The 16942-nt window shown below is 38.5% G+C and overlaps 1 pseudogene; it reads left to right on the forward strand.

Annotated features, from left to right (window-relative positions):
• Positions 1-13773: 13773 nt before the first annotated feature.
• Positions 13774-16738, forward strand: LOC147899490 (pentatricopeptide repeat-containing protein DOT4, chloroplastic-like; annotated as a pseudogene).
• The last annotated feature ends 204 nt before the right edge of the window (positions 16739-16942 follow it).

The following is a 16942-nucleotide window of genomic DNA, read 5'->3' on the forward strand; positions in this document are numbered from 1 at the left end:
GATGTAAGGCTGCTGGCAAGATGGAAGGAGTAAGCTTGAGGAGCAGAGGAAGGTAACGAGAGCAAAGTGGAAGAAGTATTTTGCTGTAGGGCTACTAGCAAGGTGGAAGGAGCAAGCTTGAGGAGAGGATGAAGGTAATGAGAGCAAAGCGAAAGAAGTGTTTGGCTGTAAAGCTGCGGGTGAGATGTAGAAGACGAATGGCTAGAGAGGGATTTATAGAACTGCAAACACATAATGTGAGATGGAAGATTTAGAATAAAGAATGGGAGAGGCTGAGATGTCGCTAAGATGATGGTTGGAGAACGCTAGACTACTAGATTGTGTGAAGTAACAGATGCAAGATTGTGATGTGAGACATATGAGATGGTAGATTTTGAGTACATTGAAATCTATAAAATAAAGTGATGGAACACAAGAATAATATAATTATTAGATTCTTATCATGAGATATTTATTTTATAGAATAAGTTAGACTTGCAAATGCAAGATTGTAATGTGAGACATGTGAGATGATAGATTTTGAGTACATTGAAATCTATAAAATAAAGTGATGGAACACAAGAATGATATAGTTATTAGATTCTCATCATGAGATATTTATTGTATATAATAAGTTAGACTTTGAATAAAGTGAAACCAATTAAATAAATTTAGAGAGGTAAGTTGTTGATTGAGTGAAGTAAAAGATGCAAGATTGTAATGTGAGAGACATATGAGATGATAGATTTTGAATACATTTAAATCTATGAAATAAAGTGATTGAAGACAAGAATAATATAATTATCACACTCCCTTCTTTCATCCATCCTAGTCCTTCTACAAGCACATTCTTCTTTCATCACTCTTAATTTATCATCTCCCCACCTAGTCCTTCTACAAGCACATTCTTCTTTCATCACTCTTAATTTATCATCTCCCCACCCACTATGGATGTCCTTGGCATCATCACAGACATGGAGTCTGGAATCAACATTCGCAAACAATGGATTGCTAACCAAGGAGCAAGGAGAGATGCAAAAATTCGACAAGGCTCTCCATTGACATGGATGGAGAGAGAGGAATTCGATGCACAGAGGCGGATAGAGAGGGAGGAGTCTCAGAAGATAGGAGAGAGCAAAAGACTTTTACAATGTAATATAAAAGAACGGCAAGATCTCTTAGACTTTATAAGCAGCCTATGTTATCATAGCACTCGGTATGGCCGATTTGATGTAGATGCTGCAAGAACAATAAGGGCCTCCCAAAGAGATTATAAAGAAACAATCTGTGATTGCTTGAATTTCTTCCTTCATTGTAATTATGTTGAGGATCTGGACATAGAGTCCGTGGAAGATTGGGTTGTTGAGAAGATAAGAGATACTAACGATGAGATCTTCTAGTGTGGTCTCAGCCTGTGTGGCCTGTAATAGTCGTTAATCTTATTTTGTATTCTCTGCAACAAGCCTGGTAGGGCTGAGCAGATCATATTAGAATTGCTAATACAATTTATTTTTGAGTAGCAAATTCTCATGAAGTGTGGCTCTTATGACTCTAAATGTTATAAACTTTGACCCTATAGCATTATTTGAGTAATCTTATTGTTTTGAGTTGCAAATTCTCATCAAGTGTATCCATGATAAATGTCCCTTATATATCCATGAGAGAATGCCCCTTATGTATTCACATATCTAATAAAATCAACCAAAATAACATTGTGAATGAAGGAAAACAAGTCACACATTTAATATGTATCCATGATAAATGCCCATTATGTATTAACACATTTAATAAAATCAACCAAAATAACATTATGAGCAACAAAATCACAAATACAAAGTTTTGTGACTTTGCACTTTTACATGCATCACTTGCCAATAAAGTTTTTTCTACTTTTAAAAAAAAACTCATGTACATGCTAAACCCCATCATAAAGCTTCACAATGAAGCGGATTTTGATGCTTGTAGTGGACTCCGTTGTGATGCTTTGGAAGTAGACTCTAACTCTCGAGGCTTTGATGCTTTAGGTGTATATGGACTCTTCCTTTGGGCATAGAATTTGTCTACTTCCAAGTGTGGACTTGTGATTCTCTGGGCATATATTGAATCTCTGCTTTTGAGTGTGGGGTACATGGTGATTCCTTGGGCATAGACTCCTCAGGAGGGTGTGATGCCGACGACATAGAATGAGTCTCTACTTCCACTCGTGGACTTTGCTGGATGCTTTGGGCATAGACTCCCCAAAATGGTGTGATTCTTCGACTATAGATTGAGTCTCTGTCTCTGCGAGTGGACTCCCTTCTAGTGCTTTGAGTTTATACTCCTCGGGGGTATGTTGAATCTCTACTTTTGCAGCAGCTAGACTCGATTGTGATGCTTCGGGAGTAGACTCCTTTAAAGGATGTGATGGATTGGGAGTGTACTGAGTCTCTACTTGCTCGAGAGTCTTTGATGCAAACTTGGGTGTCTGAATTACTTTAATTAGAGATTGAGCAATTATGAATCAAATGGTATGAGCCACAAATGTATATAGTTCTGCATCGAAATATGTAGACATTGAGGATTGTGAGCCCTTCGCATCAAAATTTTCATCAAGGAGAAACTTGCAGTTGTAGCACACTCTCCACCTATAGCTGTATGGATCATTTTGCTCTACAACCTCGCATCGTTGTAAGTCCATTGCTTCCTGCAAGTCACCATCATAGTTTGTGACTTGTTCAATTGCACTTATTAATCTTGATGTGGACCTATCCATCATAACATACAAGGGAATGAATAAGTGCATCGCAAAAGATACATACCATGAAAGTTACAATGCACTAAGAGTAAGTGTACCATGAAAGTCACAATGCACTAAGAGTATACTTACGCTAACACAATGCCATGATATCTTGACATTGAATTGGCAAAATAGCATTTATTGGCTTGTAGGTCCAAAGCTACCAAACTCCAATGTTTCCAGCATGGCCAATTAAGAATCTTTATTATTTGACTTCATCTTACATCTTGCAAAAAGTAAATATGAGGTTGTAGCATCACTTACGTCTCATTATATGGAAAAATGATAACTCGTACGTTGTCCATATTGAGAGTTTGTAGCTAGATGCAGATATCTTCTATTGACTTTTTATTATTATCGAGCCATGTAGAAAGTAGGGAATCTACGACAAATAAACTCTTTGCAAAATTTGTAGGAAACCAAGATATCATTATACTGCATCAAAAAATAACCAAACATTAGCTCATTAGATTTAATCAATATATAAATACTAGGCCAAGATAAAGTTTGTATCAAACCTGAGGGCGACCATTATAACTTTATCATTAACCTCTTTCCCTCGATATCTTAGGATTTGAAACTCTTCTACACCAAATGATAGATACTGAGGTCGTTGTCCAATCACAACTTGAATATCAAAGTTGCTTCCTATTTCTTGTAGCTTAGACAAATCTTCAGAATTTTTTAGCGTGAATTGTGCCATCATCATATGCTTTGAGTTCCCATACAAGCGATGTAGTTGACTCTCTATATTAGGAAAGTCTTTTGGTGATCCTTTTATTGTCATAAATATTTCACTTTCAGTTTCTCCAGCAACCACCATATCAATTAAACTTGAAGGAAATATTGTGGCCTTCCTAACTTCAGATCCACGTGAACTCATTTCTTCTTCCTTCCTCTCTACCGTTTGTAAAAAATACAAAAGCTTGTGAGATTGATAGGTTATAATTAAATGTAATGCTTGTAAAAGAAAAGTAAAGGGTCATACCGAGATATGTGTCTGTGATTTTTTTGCATAATCTTGTGAGCCAGGAAGATCATCCAAGTCATCATCTGCAATCATCTATGCATCACCTTCGTCTTTATCCTGGGAGCCATCAAGATCTTCCATGTCATCATCTCCAATCCTCTTGTGTTCCATCTCTTTCTCATAGCCGATAGTTAGATGAGCTTGTAGGTAGGCTCTTGTTTAGACCTCTTGATAAGATAAGGTTGTGAACACTTCACAAAAATATCCAAATATGGGCTCTTTGGTTTACTAATTCCCACAACCATGCTACAAGTTATATCTTTCTTAGAGAAGCTTGCATTCCATGGCTCCTCATTTTGATCCATATCTTTCCTCGACATCATCAAATGTAGCTAAGTTGAAACCAAACTTTTCTTCTCATGTGCATGTGTGTCAACTTCCCTTCAAAGTTATCAAGGGCATACTCTTTCCCATTGAAATGTAAGGTGGTGCTAGAGACAAAAGCTTTAATCTCTTAAGAGTGCTCCATAATAGTTGAAAACCCTACATGAAAAATAATTCACAAGACTTTAGATACAATGCTTCAATAAAATAGCCAATAAGGCTTTAAAGTACAAACCGAAAGACAATATATTTTGCCCATCATACTGTAATGTGCCCAAGCTAAAAGACAATGCATTTTGCCCATCATACTGTAATGTGTCCACTGATACAATTATGTGTGTGTCCATTTAACAAAATCTTTGAATGGATGATCAAAAATAGCCTCAAAGGCTTTACAAGGCTCAATATATATACATAAATTAAAAAATAATAGCCAATAAGGCTTTACAATGAGATGAGAAAAAATAAAATTATGATGTGTCCATCATTAACAATTACATTGTGTCCACTGAAACTCTGCCCACTGAAACTTTGACTCTAATATGTCATCTGTCATCTGAAACTTTGCTCATAGGGTTGTGTTATGAGTATGAAACCGCATGTGAATGTAGGACTGACGCGATTAGGAACTAGTCGGGAATTTTTGAGCATGGCTTTGATTGGTTGTTTTGGAGTTCTCTCCTCTATGGATAAACTAATCTATGCTAATCTAAGCTATACCAACCGTCGAATCAAAGAAAAATGCAAGAAATAATTTCTTTTTCATATTCATTTTAATAGGTTACCTACAAGACAAGAGTTATAAACATATTTTAATTCTTTTCATATATAATTAAAGTATATTTAATTTAGCAAAATATTTTAAACTAAATAAATATACATTTAATCTAAAATGAATTCAAAATTAAAGATTAAATGAAAATTACAAACTAATGAAATAGGGATTATGTAAACACATAAATTATGAACTAAGGTAAAATAATTAAAAATAAAATGGTGAAATAATAGACATAAAAAAAATCCTTCTTTTTTTTTCTCTTATATATATATATATATATATAGCAAAACATTTTAAATTAAATTAAATATACATTTAATCTAAAATGAATTAAAATTTAAAAATATAAATACATTATCTAATATAAACTTAAATTTTAAAATATAAAAAATATATATATATTAAATTCATTAATTTTGATTTAAACTAAAAAAATATACAAACTAATGAAAAAAAATTTATGTAAACACATAGGTTATAAACTAAGATAAAATAATTAAAAATAAAATGGTGAAATGGTAGACATCCAAAACAATCCTTCATTTTTTTGTCTTATATATATATATATATATATATATGTATGTATGTATGTATGTATGTATGTATGTATGTATGTATGTATGTATGTATGTATGTATGCATGTATGTATGTATGCATACATATATATATATATATATGTATGTATGTATGCATGTATGTATGTATGCATACATATATATATATACATACATATGCATATATATATACATTTTAATAAGTTATCTTCAATATTTTCAAATAAATTAAATATATTCAGTTAATTTAAACCCTCCCTCTCCCCTTTACGCTGAATTAACTAATAACTAATTAACTAACTATCTAATCAACAAATTAAATTAGCTAATTAATTTACTAACCCGCTCCCTATAATCCCTCCCCTTATTCCCTGGATGCCGTGGCTGCCAAGGAATAAGGGGAGGGGGTTTACTAACTAATTAACTAATAACTAAATAATTAGCTAATTAATAAATTAACTAATTAATTTACAAAGCCCCTCCTTTATAACCCCTCCCCTTATTCCTTGGCGGTCGCCAAGGAATAAGGGAAGGGGATCCCTCCTTCCCTCATCCCCTCCATTCGTCACACCCCATCCCTCTCCTTCCATCGCGTTGCCGTCCCTCCATCGTTGCGCCTTCCATTCGCATCCCATCCCTCTCTTCTGTCGCGTTTGCGATGAAGATTCGGGTGGGGCAACGGAAGTTTGGGAGGTCGACGCAAGTTTGGGGGGTGATTGGGAGATTAAGTGGTGGGGATTAAGGGGTGGGGAGAAAGGGATAAAGGCAGTGTTGCGATTAAGGGGTGGGGAGAAAGGGGAGGAGAGAGGAAAATCAATACCTGTTAGGGTCAACGACGATGGATTAGGGGAGGAGGAGATTAGGAGAAGAAGAGGAGAGGAAAATGAGAATTGAAATGAGAAGGATTCAAATTTCTAGAGAGTTTAGGAGAAAATTTGCCCGGGAGATTTAATTTGAAGTGTATACAAAAAGTGCGAGAGGATTTGAATTTAAACTACAAACAAAAGAGCCGACATTCTCTTAAACAAAAAACCCGACATTCTCCTAAACATTCTTCCATCATATATTCTTTCATCCTTTCCTCACTAAACACACACGACATTCTCTTTCCCAAGATCTCTTACTGACAATAGTACACTGGTAAGAGATCTTTTCGACACTCTTTCTCTCTTGTATTTTTTAAGCGTATGACACTTCTACTTGGCTCCCCATCCCAATTTCTTCTCACCTCCTTCTCTCGTACTTCTACTTGGCTCCCCATCCCAATTTCTTCCCACCTCTTTCTCTCCCTCCATCCCACTCCCGAATGTCCGTCAATCAAAATTTTCATTGTCGTTCAAATGTCTGTCGCCCGCCACAACATCGATTTCCCATCATCCCCCACCATAGCATTGATTTTCCATCGTTGCCTACCACATCGCTTGCATTGCCCATTACATTCAAAATTATATGTTCAAAACTTTATGTTCAAAAATTATACGTTCAAAATTTCTTTCGTTCGCCACATCGCTAACCATCATCGTGACCTATGCCCTCGCTATCGCCATTGCCCGCCATCATCGTCACCCTTGCTCCCCATTGCCCACCATTACCATCGCCCCCATCGCCTTCGCCCGCCATTGATCACTCGATGGAGCCATTACCTATCCCCTCCCCTTATTCCCTGGCAGTTGTGGCCGCCAGGGAATAAGGGGAGATGGTTTCCAAACCCCCTTCCAAACCCCGGCCACCAGGGAATAAGGGAAGGGGATCCCTCCTTCCGTCGCACCCCATCCCTCTCCTTCCATCGCATTTCCATCCCTCTATTGTTGCGCCTTCCGTTCGCGTCCCATCCCTCTCTTCCATCGTGTTCCCATCCCTTCCATTGTGCTCCCTCCCTCCGTCGTTGCCCCTCATCCTTCCATCACGTTCCCGTCTTGTCTCTCCTTCCCATCTCTTTCTTTACATCCTTTCTTTCTCTTCTCTTGCTTCTTCTGCCGGCCATGGCCTCCCTCTCCTTCTCAAAAAGATTTGTTTCCCTCTCCCTTCTCTCTCAATTTCAGTTTCTTAAATATTTCACAAAAAGAAACATGAATATAAATTCTTCATACCTGACTAAGCTAGTTGAAGGTTTTGTAGATAGGATGTAGACCCTCCTTGATTCTTCCTCTTGCTCCTTCTTGCTCCAATTGATTGAGATAAGAATGAATGAAGAGAAGAAGACCTTTTTATACTTCTTTAGGGCAAATTAAGATTTTCCTTTTCTGCCCTTCTCTTTTCTTTTTCCTTTTCTTTCTTTTCACTAATCTTTTTCTTTTTCCCTTCCTTTCACCCTTCTCTTTCTTTCATATTAAGCACAATTGTTTTCGAGTAATTATAGTCAATTATTTTCATAATAAACATGCCTTTTTTGAAACTACTAACCTCACAAATAGTTTTCTAGAGTCATCCTTCTCTTTCTTTTGAATAATAAATATCCTACTAAGCACAAATGATTTCATAATTATTAGACTCAATTATTTTCATAATAAATACGAGTTTTTTGAAACTACTAACCTCACAAATACTTTCTAATATCAATTCTTACTCAAAATCGGCTATCCATTGAATCACTTTTTTTTATAAAACTACTAATCTCACAAACTCTTAGGTGTGTTATCCAAACAAGTACTTATCAGATGGGGGGTGCCACTTTGCACCCAAGTCAATACCACCTAGGTTGAGGTTCATGCAAAGTATTGTGTCCATCAGGTAAGCTTTGCATTGTTGATCAAGCATTAAACACCGTTTTTTGCTCAGTGTGATGCACATTCGTAAAAAAATACGCTCCTAAGTGTGTTATCCGAACAAGTACTTATCAAATGGGCGGGCCACATTACATGCAACTCAATACCACCTAGGTTGAGGTGTGTACAAAATATTGTGCCCATCGGATATGCTTTGCATGGTTGATCATGCATTATGTGCCGTTTTCCCCCTAGTGTTATGCACAACCGTAAAAAAATGCACTCTCAAGTGTGTTATGCGAACAAGTACTTATGAGATGGGTGCGCCACTTTGCATGCAAGTAAATACCACCTATGTTGAGGCACGTGCAAAGTATTGTGCCCATTGGATAGGATTTTCATTGTCGATCAAGCATTAAACACTGTTTTTGTCTTAGTGTGATGCACATCCCTAAATAAACACGCTCCTAAGTGTGTTATCCAAACAAGTACTTATCGGATGGGCACGCCACATTGCATGCAACTCAATAACACCTATATTGAGGTGCCTACAGATTATTATGCCCATCGGATATGCTATGCATGGTCAATCATGCATTATACACTGTTTTTTCCCAAGTGTTATGCACAACCGTAAAAAAACATGCTCCCAGGTGTGTTATCTGAAAACGTACTTATGGGATGGGTGCGCCAATTTTCATGCAGGTAGATACCACCTGGATAGAGTCCTCTGCAAAGTATTGTGCCCATCGGATATGCTTTGCATGGTCGACCATGCATTATGCACCGTTTTCCCCTTGGATATGATTTGCATGCTCGATCACACATTATACATGGTTTTTCTCCTAGTGTTATGCACCATCGTTAAAAAATGTGCTCCCAGGTGTGTTATCTGAAAAATTACTTATGGAATGGGCGTGCCACTTTGCATGCAGGTAAATACCACCTGAATAGAGGCCTATGCAAAGTATTGTGCCCATCAGATATGATTTGCATGGTTGACCAAGCATTAAACACCGTTTTTGCCTCAGTGTGATTCACATCCATAAAAAAACACGCTTCTAGGTGTGTTATTCCAACAAGTACTTATCGAATGGGCACCCCACATTGCATGAAACTCAATACCATCTACCATTTTTGCCTCACTGTGATGCACATTCGTCAAAAAACACGCTCCCAAGTGTGTTATCCAAACAAGTACTTATCGGATGGGTGGGACACTTTGCACCCAAGTAAATAACATCTAGGTTGATGTGCGTGCAAAGTATTGTGTCCATCCGAATGATTTTCATGCTCGATCACACATTATACATCGTTTTCCTCCTAGTGTTATGCATCACTATAAAAAAATGTGCTCCTAGGTGTGTTATCTGAACAAGTACTTATGGGATGGGCATGCCACTTTGCATGTAGATCAATAACACTTGAATAGAGGCCTGTACAAAGTATTGAACCAATCAAATATGATTTACATGGTCGACCAAGCATTAAACTCCATTTTTGCCTACGCACAAGCATAAAAAAAGATTGTTCTAGGTGTGTTATTCCAACAAGTACTTATCGGATTGGTGTGCCACATCGCATGTAACTCAATACCACCTAGGTTAAGGTGCATGCAAATTATTGTGCCCATCGAATATGCTTTGCATGCTCAATCACGTATTATGCTTTGTTTTTTCCCTACTGTTATGCACAACCATTAAAAAATGTGCTCCCAAGTGTGTTATGCGAATAAGAACTTATGGGATGGGAGTGTCACTTTGCATGCAAGTAAATAGCACCTAAATTGAGGTATGTCCAAAGTATTGTGCCCATCAGATAGGCTTTGCATTGTCGATCAAGCATTAAACAACGTTGTTGGCTTAGTGTGATTCACATCCTTAAAAAAACACGCTCCTAAGTGTGTTATTCCAACAAGTACTCATTGGATAGGCACAACACATTGCATTCAACTCAATACCACCTCGGTTGAGGTGCGTGCAGAGTATTGTGTCCATCAGATATGTTATGCATGGTCGATTAAGCATTATACACCGTTTTTCCCCTAGTGTTATGCACAACCATCAAAAAACACGCTCCCAGGTGTGTTATCTAAACAAGTACTTATGGGATGGGTGCACCACTTTGCATGCAAGCAGATACCACCCAGGTTGAGGTGCGTGCAAAGTATTGTGCCCATTTGATATGCTTTGCATGGTCAATTCTCGCGTTTAACACCATTTTTGCCTCAGTGTGATGCACATCCGTCAAAAAACTCGCTCCTAGGTGTGTTATTCGAACAAGTACTTATCGTATTGGCACACCACATTGCATGCAACTCAATACTAAATTCTTTATGCTATCTTTTATAATTCTAAATTGTAAAATCACAAATTTAAATTAGAGATTCTATTAGCTAAATGCCTGTATCCTTGTATCACCATCAAAATTTAATAAAATAAAGTAAAAGTAAAATAGAAGAGATTAATTTAATAAAAAGTTTTAACTAATAGGAAAAATATTCGAAAGAGACTAATATTTTCTATAATTGTTTCACAGGAAGATGGCAACAAATTTCATTCCTGGGATGGAGGTAATATTATGTTGCCAAAGAGAAGTAGTTGCATTTGCCACAATCCATGATAGTGGTCCAAATTCTCTTTGTCACTTTCAAAGACTTTGTGAAGATAAGGTTGCAGTTATTGTATCAAAGATTCTTAGTGCATATGTTGAGCTAAAGCATAAGTGTGGAGATCGTGGGGTGCCAACTCAATATGTAATATGTTACTAGCCTCGTCCAAAATCCAGGGTATGGGGGGAAGAAGTTTATATATAATATGCATGGATTTTATTTAAAAAATTCAAATATGCAAGGAAAAAATATGAAAGTTTCATGTCCCTTGTCCCACAAAATATAAGGTACATACCTTGAAAAATATGCAAGAGTTTAAGATTTGTACATATTTTTCATAATATGTGAGGCCCAAGGGGAGGGGTCTTTTGGATGGGGGGGGGTAAAACAAAAAATACACTAAAATATGAAAACCTATCTCTTCTCAAATTGATGTAACTTTTTCATGTATTAATTAAATTTCAAGGTGTAAAGACATATTTGAAGCTCTTTTAGTGTAGAACACAACCATGTTAATTTGAATAATTTCTACTCATGGCATATTGTTAAATTCATCTCATACTCAAGATTTTGATACGTTTTCTTACTAAAGGGAGTTGGCGCCCCAAGGTGGAGATATGGAAGTACTTGGAGAGGTTATGCCTTATAATGTTTTCAATAAATCTTTTATTGCATGGGATAGAGATGAGACTTATCCAAATAGATATCATTGGGAATACAAAGTGCAATTCTTTGGATTTCAGTGTGGGAGATATTTTGGAAATGATATCATTTGCAAATAAGAACATAGCGGAAGGTCAAGTTTTGGGGTTTGAACACTAGGATTAGTTGTCATTTTTGAAGATGAGGATTGTGAAAGTTACTAATGATGGTATGGATGATAACACAACGTCATTGGATGGTCCCTATTATGAGGAAGGAAAAGATTTGAGATGGAGCATGCAATTTTTGAAGATTAAAAAGGGACATGTGGTTTTCAATGACAAAGATAGAGTATATTATAATTTCAAAGGACTTAAAGAATATGCCTACAAGCCAAGCTTTGTCCCTTCAAACGTGGATAATTTCAATGAACTCAAGTATAGAAGTGACATCTTATTAGGAGTGGATGAGTTCATTGATATCGAGAAAGATAAAGAATTCAGATGCAATGCTTGCTCTAGAGTGGATGAATTCTTGCATATTGAGAAAGGCAAAGGCATCAAAAGTGTTGTCTCTTTAGAATTAGATAATTTCAATGCAATCCTCTATAGAAGTGACATCTTATCAAGAGTGGATGAGTTCAGTGGTATTGTGAAGGCAAAAGACTTCAAAAGCGATGTCTTACCTGGAGTCGATGAATTCATGCACGTCGAGAAAGATAAAGATGTCATTTGTGTTGTCTCCTCAAACTTGGATCATTTCAATGCACTTAACTATAGAAGTGATATCTTGTCAGGAGTGGATGAGTTCATTGGTACCAATAAAGCAAAAGGTTTCAGAAGTGATGTTTCATCTAGAGTGAATGAAATCATACACATTGTCAAGGAGCGCAAAGAGTTTGAAAGTGTTCGCTTATCAAACATGGACGACATGGATATTGACTCAAATGGTCCGAAGATTGCTTCAAAGACAAGAATGAAATCAACAAAGGACTATTCGGGATTTGACTTTGATAGTGATAAGATAAACGATGCAACATCCCATGAAAACACGATGACAAATAAATTCAACGGGATAAGTGTACAATTTTCAAAAACTTGGATGTACAAAAGAAACCAACAAAGGACTATTCGGTATTTGACTTTGATTGTAATAAGATGAAGGATGCAACATCCCATGAAAATAAAGTGACAAATAAATTTGTCAGGGAGAAGCATACAAACGTACAGAAGAAATGGACATACATTTGCATGAAAAGAAAGCGAGCCCAGGCAGATGTAGAAAAGCAACTAAAGAGAATAAGAGTAATGAATGAAGCTGTTATGCTAAAAGCAATGCGATCTACATGTTGCAAGCGAAGTTGTATGCATTCCATTAACTTACTTGACATCAAGGGATGTAGAGAACAAGTAACTCACATATTTTGTGTGAGTTTTAAGACTTTTGTAATTTCTCCAAATTCTTGAGTGGCCAGTAGGGTCAAGGCATAGTTTTTCGTCACAAATTGTGTATGTTAGAGGTGTTGGGAGTCGCTTGAGCAATTCGGGTCAATTTGCTTAGTCTAGTCGTTGTTTTGGCTTGGGATAGAAATCAACCGTATGTTTCATTTTTGGGCAAAAGACCTTTTCTTAGTCCTCACTTTTTCTTGTTATTAAAAATCATTCCTTGCTAGTATTATAATATAATCCATGCAATTATCTAAAAAACTGTAAAACGTTAGCCAATGCCAGTTCTCAGACAACTTTCCCCACACCATGAGGGCCTAAACCTACAAATCAAGTAGTGTGCTTAAAGAGGGAATGAATCACCTACTTTGGCGATTCCAATTCTATAAATTGAGTTAGATCTAGTATCTTTCCATGTTATGGCTATGCCATATTAGCAATTCCATGTGGCACTAGCACAACAAGTTTTCATTGGCTAGGGAAGAGCATTGAAAGCTCTTCAACCCACAGCCAGTCGCCCCAAATACCAGCTTCCTATTGGCTGGAGGTGAAATAGAGCTTTGGTGCTCAAATTTGCAGTCTCCAGAATGGAGTTGCCACAATTTGAGCATCGATGGTGCTCCAAAATGACAACGGGAGATGTGCGAGCCTCTAGAACAAGCCTCCAACCACGGTGTAAGTGTGCCGTGTGCATTAAGCCTAAGCAACCAAAGAGAACATTTGAAATTATGAAACCCTAGGATTGATAAAGTACCCAATAAAGAGTATTTAAGCAAGTTCATCTGTGCTTCAAACAACAAAACTTAAGCTAAAATGTTGGGCACCTGGTTCTTCGTTGCGGACATCCGCATTTCCACTGCCAGCTGCCCCAGAGCAGCTTCCATGCTCGAGCCGCGGAGTCTCTGGAGCTTTGTTGGAGGATTCTTTGGCTGGCTCTACTCGAATCGCTTCAAAATACACTTCTTTCTACTATCGTGGTTATGCTTTCGCATTACGATCACTTACCAAGTTAAAACACTGAATGGATTGCACAGGTAAAGATGTAGATTGTCTCTGTTGTGAATCTTACCAGAAAAACCAAGAGTCGCTATGGATAGACGCCTTTTGCAATTCTGGGTTAGAGAGATATTTCAGAAGAAAGAGACCATTAGCAAGGGAATGCACCTGGGGGAAGCATCCAGTGGTAAAGCACAAGAGCTGCGAGAGAAGAATTGCTGGGAGACTCCTAGCTTAGAGGAGGCACTCACGTCTTTGGAACGGGTGCACCAGTTGCCTTCGGTTGAAAACGTCACATGCATCTTACATAGGTGCAGAAAAGAGAAAAACTTAGCGTATACAAACCGCTTGTACGCCTACATGTGCAAATGTGGGTTGGAAGATCATAAATCTTTTGGGAACTACCTCGTCCCAATGTTAGTTCAAGTTGGAGGCATGGGCGATGCTCAACATGTTTTTGATAGGTCGGTTGATCGGAATGTGTATTCTTGGACTTCTCTCATCACGGGCTATACAGAGTGCGGGGACCCAGAGCATGCCCTCCATCTCTACCAGAAAATGCAGGAGGATTGTATATATCCTAGCAACTACACTTTTGTGGCCTTACTTAAGGCTTGTGCTAGGCTGAAAGAAGCAGAAAGAGGCCAAGAAATACATGCTGAGATTGCCAGGAAGGGGTTGGAAAGGGATCTTTTTGTTGGTAACACCTTAGTTGATATGTATGCCAAATGTGGCTCACTTGCAAAAGCAAAGGAAGCTTTTGACAAGCTGCCAGTTCGAGATGAGGTCTCTTGGACTGCACTGATTGCAGGATATGCCGAGCATGGTCTTGGTGAGGAAGCCTTGGACTGTTTCGAAGGTATGCAACTGGAGGGCATTTCTCCTGATGCTGTCACATTTGTTTGCAGCTTGAAAGCTTGTGGCAGCATAGGGGCCATAGACAAGGGCCAAGAAATACATGCTGAGATTGCTAGAAAAGGGTTGGAAAGAGATCGTTTTGTTAGCAGCACCTTGGTTGATATGTATGCCAAATGTGGCTTGCTTGCAGAAGCACGGGAAGCATTTGACAAGCTTCCAGTTCGTGATGAGATCTCATGGACTGCTCTAATTGCAGGATATGCTGAGCATGATCTTGGTGAGGAAGCGCTGAACTGTTTCCATCAGATGCAACAGGAGGGTGTCTCTCCAAATGCACTGACATTTGTTTGCAGCTTGAAAGCTTGTGGCAGCATAGGAGCCATAGAAAAGGGCCAGAAGATACACTCTGAGATTGCGAAAAAAGGGTTGGAAATACACCTTTTTGTTGGCAGCACCTTGGTTGATATGTATGCCAAATGTGGCTTACTTTCAAAAGCAAGGGAAGCGTTTGACAAGCTTCCAGTTCGAGATGAGGTCTCATGGACTGCTCTAATTGCAGGATATGCTGAGCATGATCTTGGAGAGGAAGCGTTGAACTGTTTCCACCAGATGCAAGAGGAAGATGTCTCTCCAAATTCTGTCACATTTGTTTGCAGCTTGAAAGCTTGTGGCAGCATAGGAGCCCTAGACAATGGCCGGGAAATATATGCTGGCATTACGAAAAAGGGGTTGGAAAGAGACCTCATTGTTGGCAGCACCTTGGTTGATATGTATGCCAAATGTGGATCGCTTGCAGAAGCACACGAAGTATTTGACAAGCTTCCTGTACGAAATGAGGTCTCGTGGAATGTATTAATTTCAGGATATGCCCAACTAGGAGAAAGTGAGACTGTTTTCCATACGCTCGAGAGAATGAGAGCAGAAGGCATAAAGCCAGGTCGAGTGACATTCCTTATCGTTCTTATGGTATGTAGTCACACGGGTCTGGTGGATCAGGGCCAGAAGTACTTTGACGTCATGAGAGCAGAGTGTGGCATCACCCCTACTATCGAGCACCACACTTGCATGGTTGATCTCCTTGGCCGTGCAGGCCAATTAGATGAGGCAGTAGCAATGGTGAAGGGGATGCCTTTCCATCCTAATCTTGTTGTGTGGCGTACTGTGTTGGGTGCCTGTCGAAAGTGGGGTAATGTGGAGCTTGGGAGACAGGCATTCGATCATGCAGTGCAATTAGATGAAGAGGATATTGCACCGTATGTATTGATGTCGAACATTTATGCAGATGCCCACATGCAGGAGGACGAGAAGAAGGTTGGGGCAATGACAGTGAAACAACAAGCATGGACGAAGATAGGACAGAGCTTGTGGACTGACATAGGTGGGATCACACCTTCATGTTTGGCAGATTCATGACATTGCTTTGGGTAGATTCATGACACTTCCAAAGCAAAGTACATATGCAAATCTACAGGATCTTTCTATCAAATTGAGAACAGATGTATGTCACAGATGTGCATTCGGTGTTTGTACGTACTTCTGTGATGTGTAGAGGGGGCTCGTATGGGTGGATGCAAGGGGAGAGGGGCTATGTGAGCATATAGAGAAGCTGTGTCCCCAAATGAACATAGTCAAGAGGATACCCACACATGTTAAAGTATCTCTAGGGGTGTTACGACTGTTGGGAAGTCAAGTGAAATGCACTTGGAGGATGAAGTGAGTCAGATAATGATTTGTCATGGAGAGTTGCTGGATGTCTTTTAAATAAACAGCACAAAATTTATTTGCAGAGACAGGATTTAAAGGCAGGAGGGGGAGCCACACAATTAATATAAGGTGGGAGGGCCTTAATGAGTGGCATTATCTGAGAAGACAAGCTTAAGGAGGATGCTTCCCTGAATTTATTGGAGCCTTCTTGCTGCTTTCACACCTCTCAAGTTTCCTCTAAGGTCTGCCTAACCCTCACCTCAACTTCCTCATGTCTATATGCTCGCCACCTCACTCCCTATGACTTACACTAGTTGCCAACATGAGGGTCCACAAAGGGAAAAGATGATGAAACTATTGCTAAGAACAAGGTGCAGTAATTTTTGAACCTACAGTTTCTAACGATTGCACCCTCTATGTATAAATAAACCTCTAAAGTTTTGTGCATCTGCAAATGATATTTGTGACCTTTTGGTCATTTTATTAGGAGACTACATCTATAGACAGGCTATTAATGTGAGGAAAGAACATACGAAGTT

The sequence above is a fragment of the Dipteris shenzhenensis genome, chromosome 8 (genome assembly GCF_047967505.1).
Source record: "Dipteris shenzhenensis isolate YYH24624 ecotype China chromosome 8, Dip_SZ_1.0, whole genome shotgun sequence".
Classification (NCBI taxonomy): Eukaryota; Viridiplantae; Streptophyta; class Polypodiopsida; order Gleicheniales; family Dipteridaceae; genus Dipteris; species Dipteris shenzhenensis.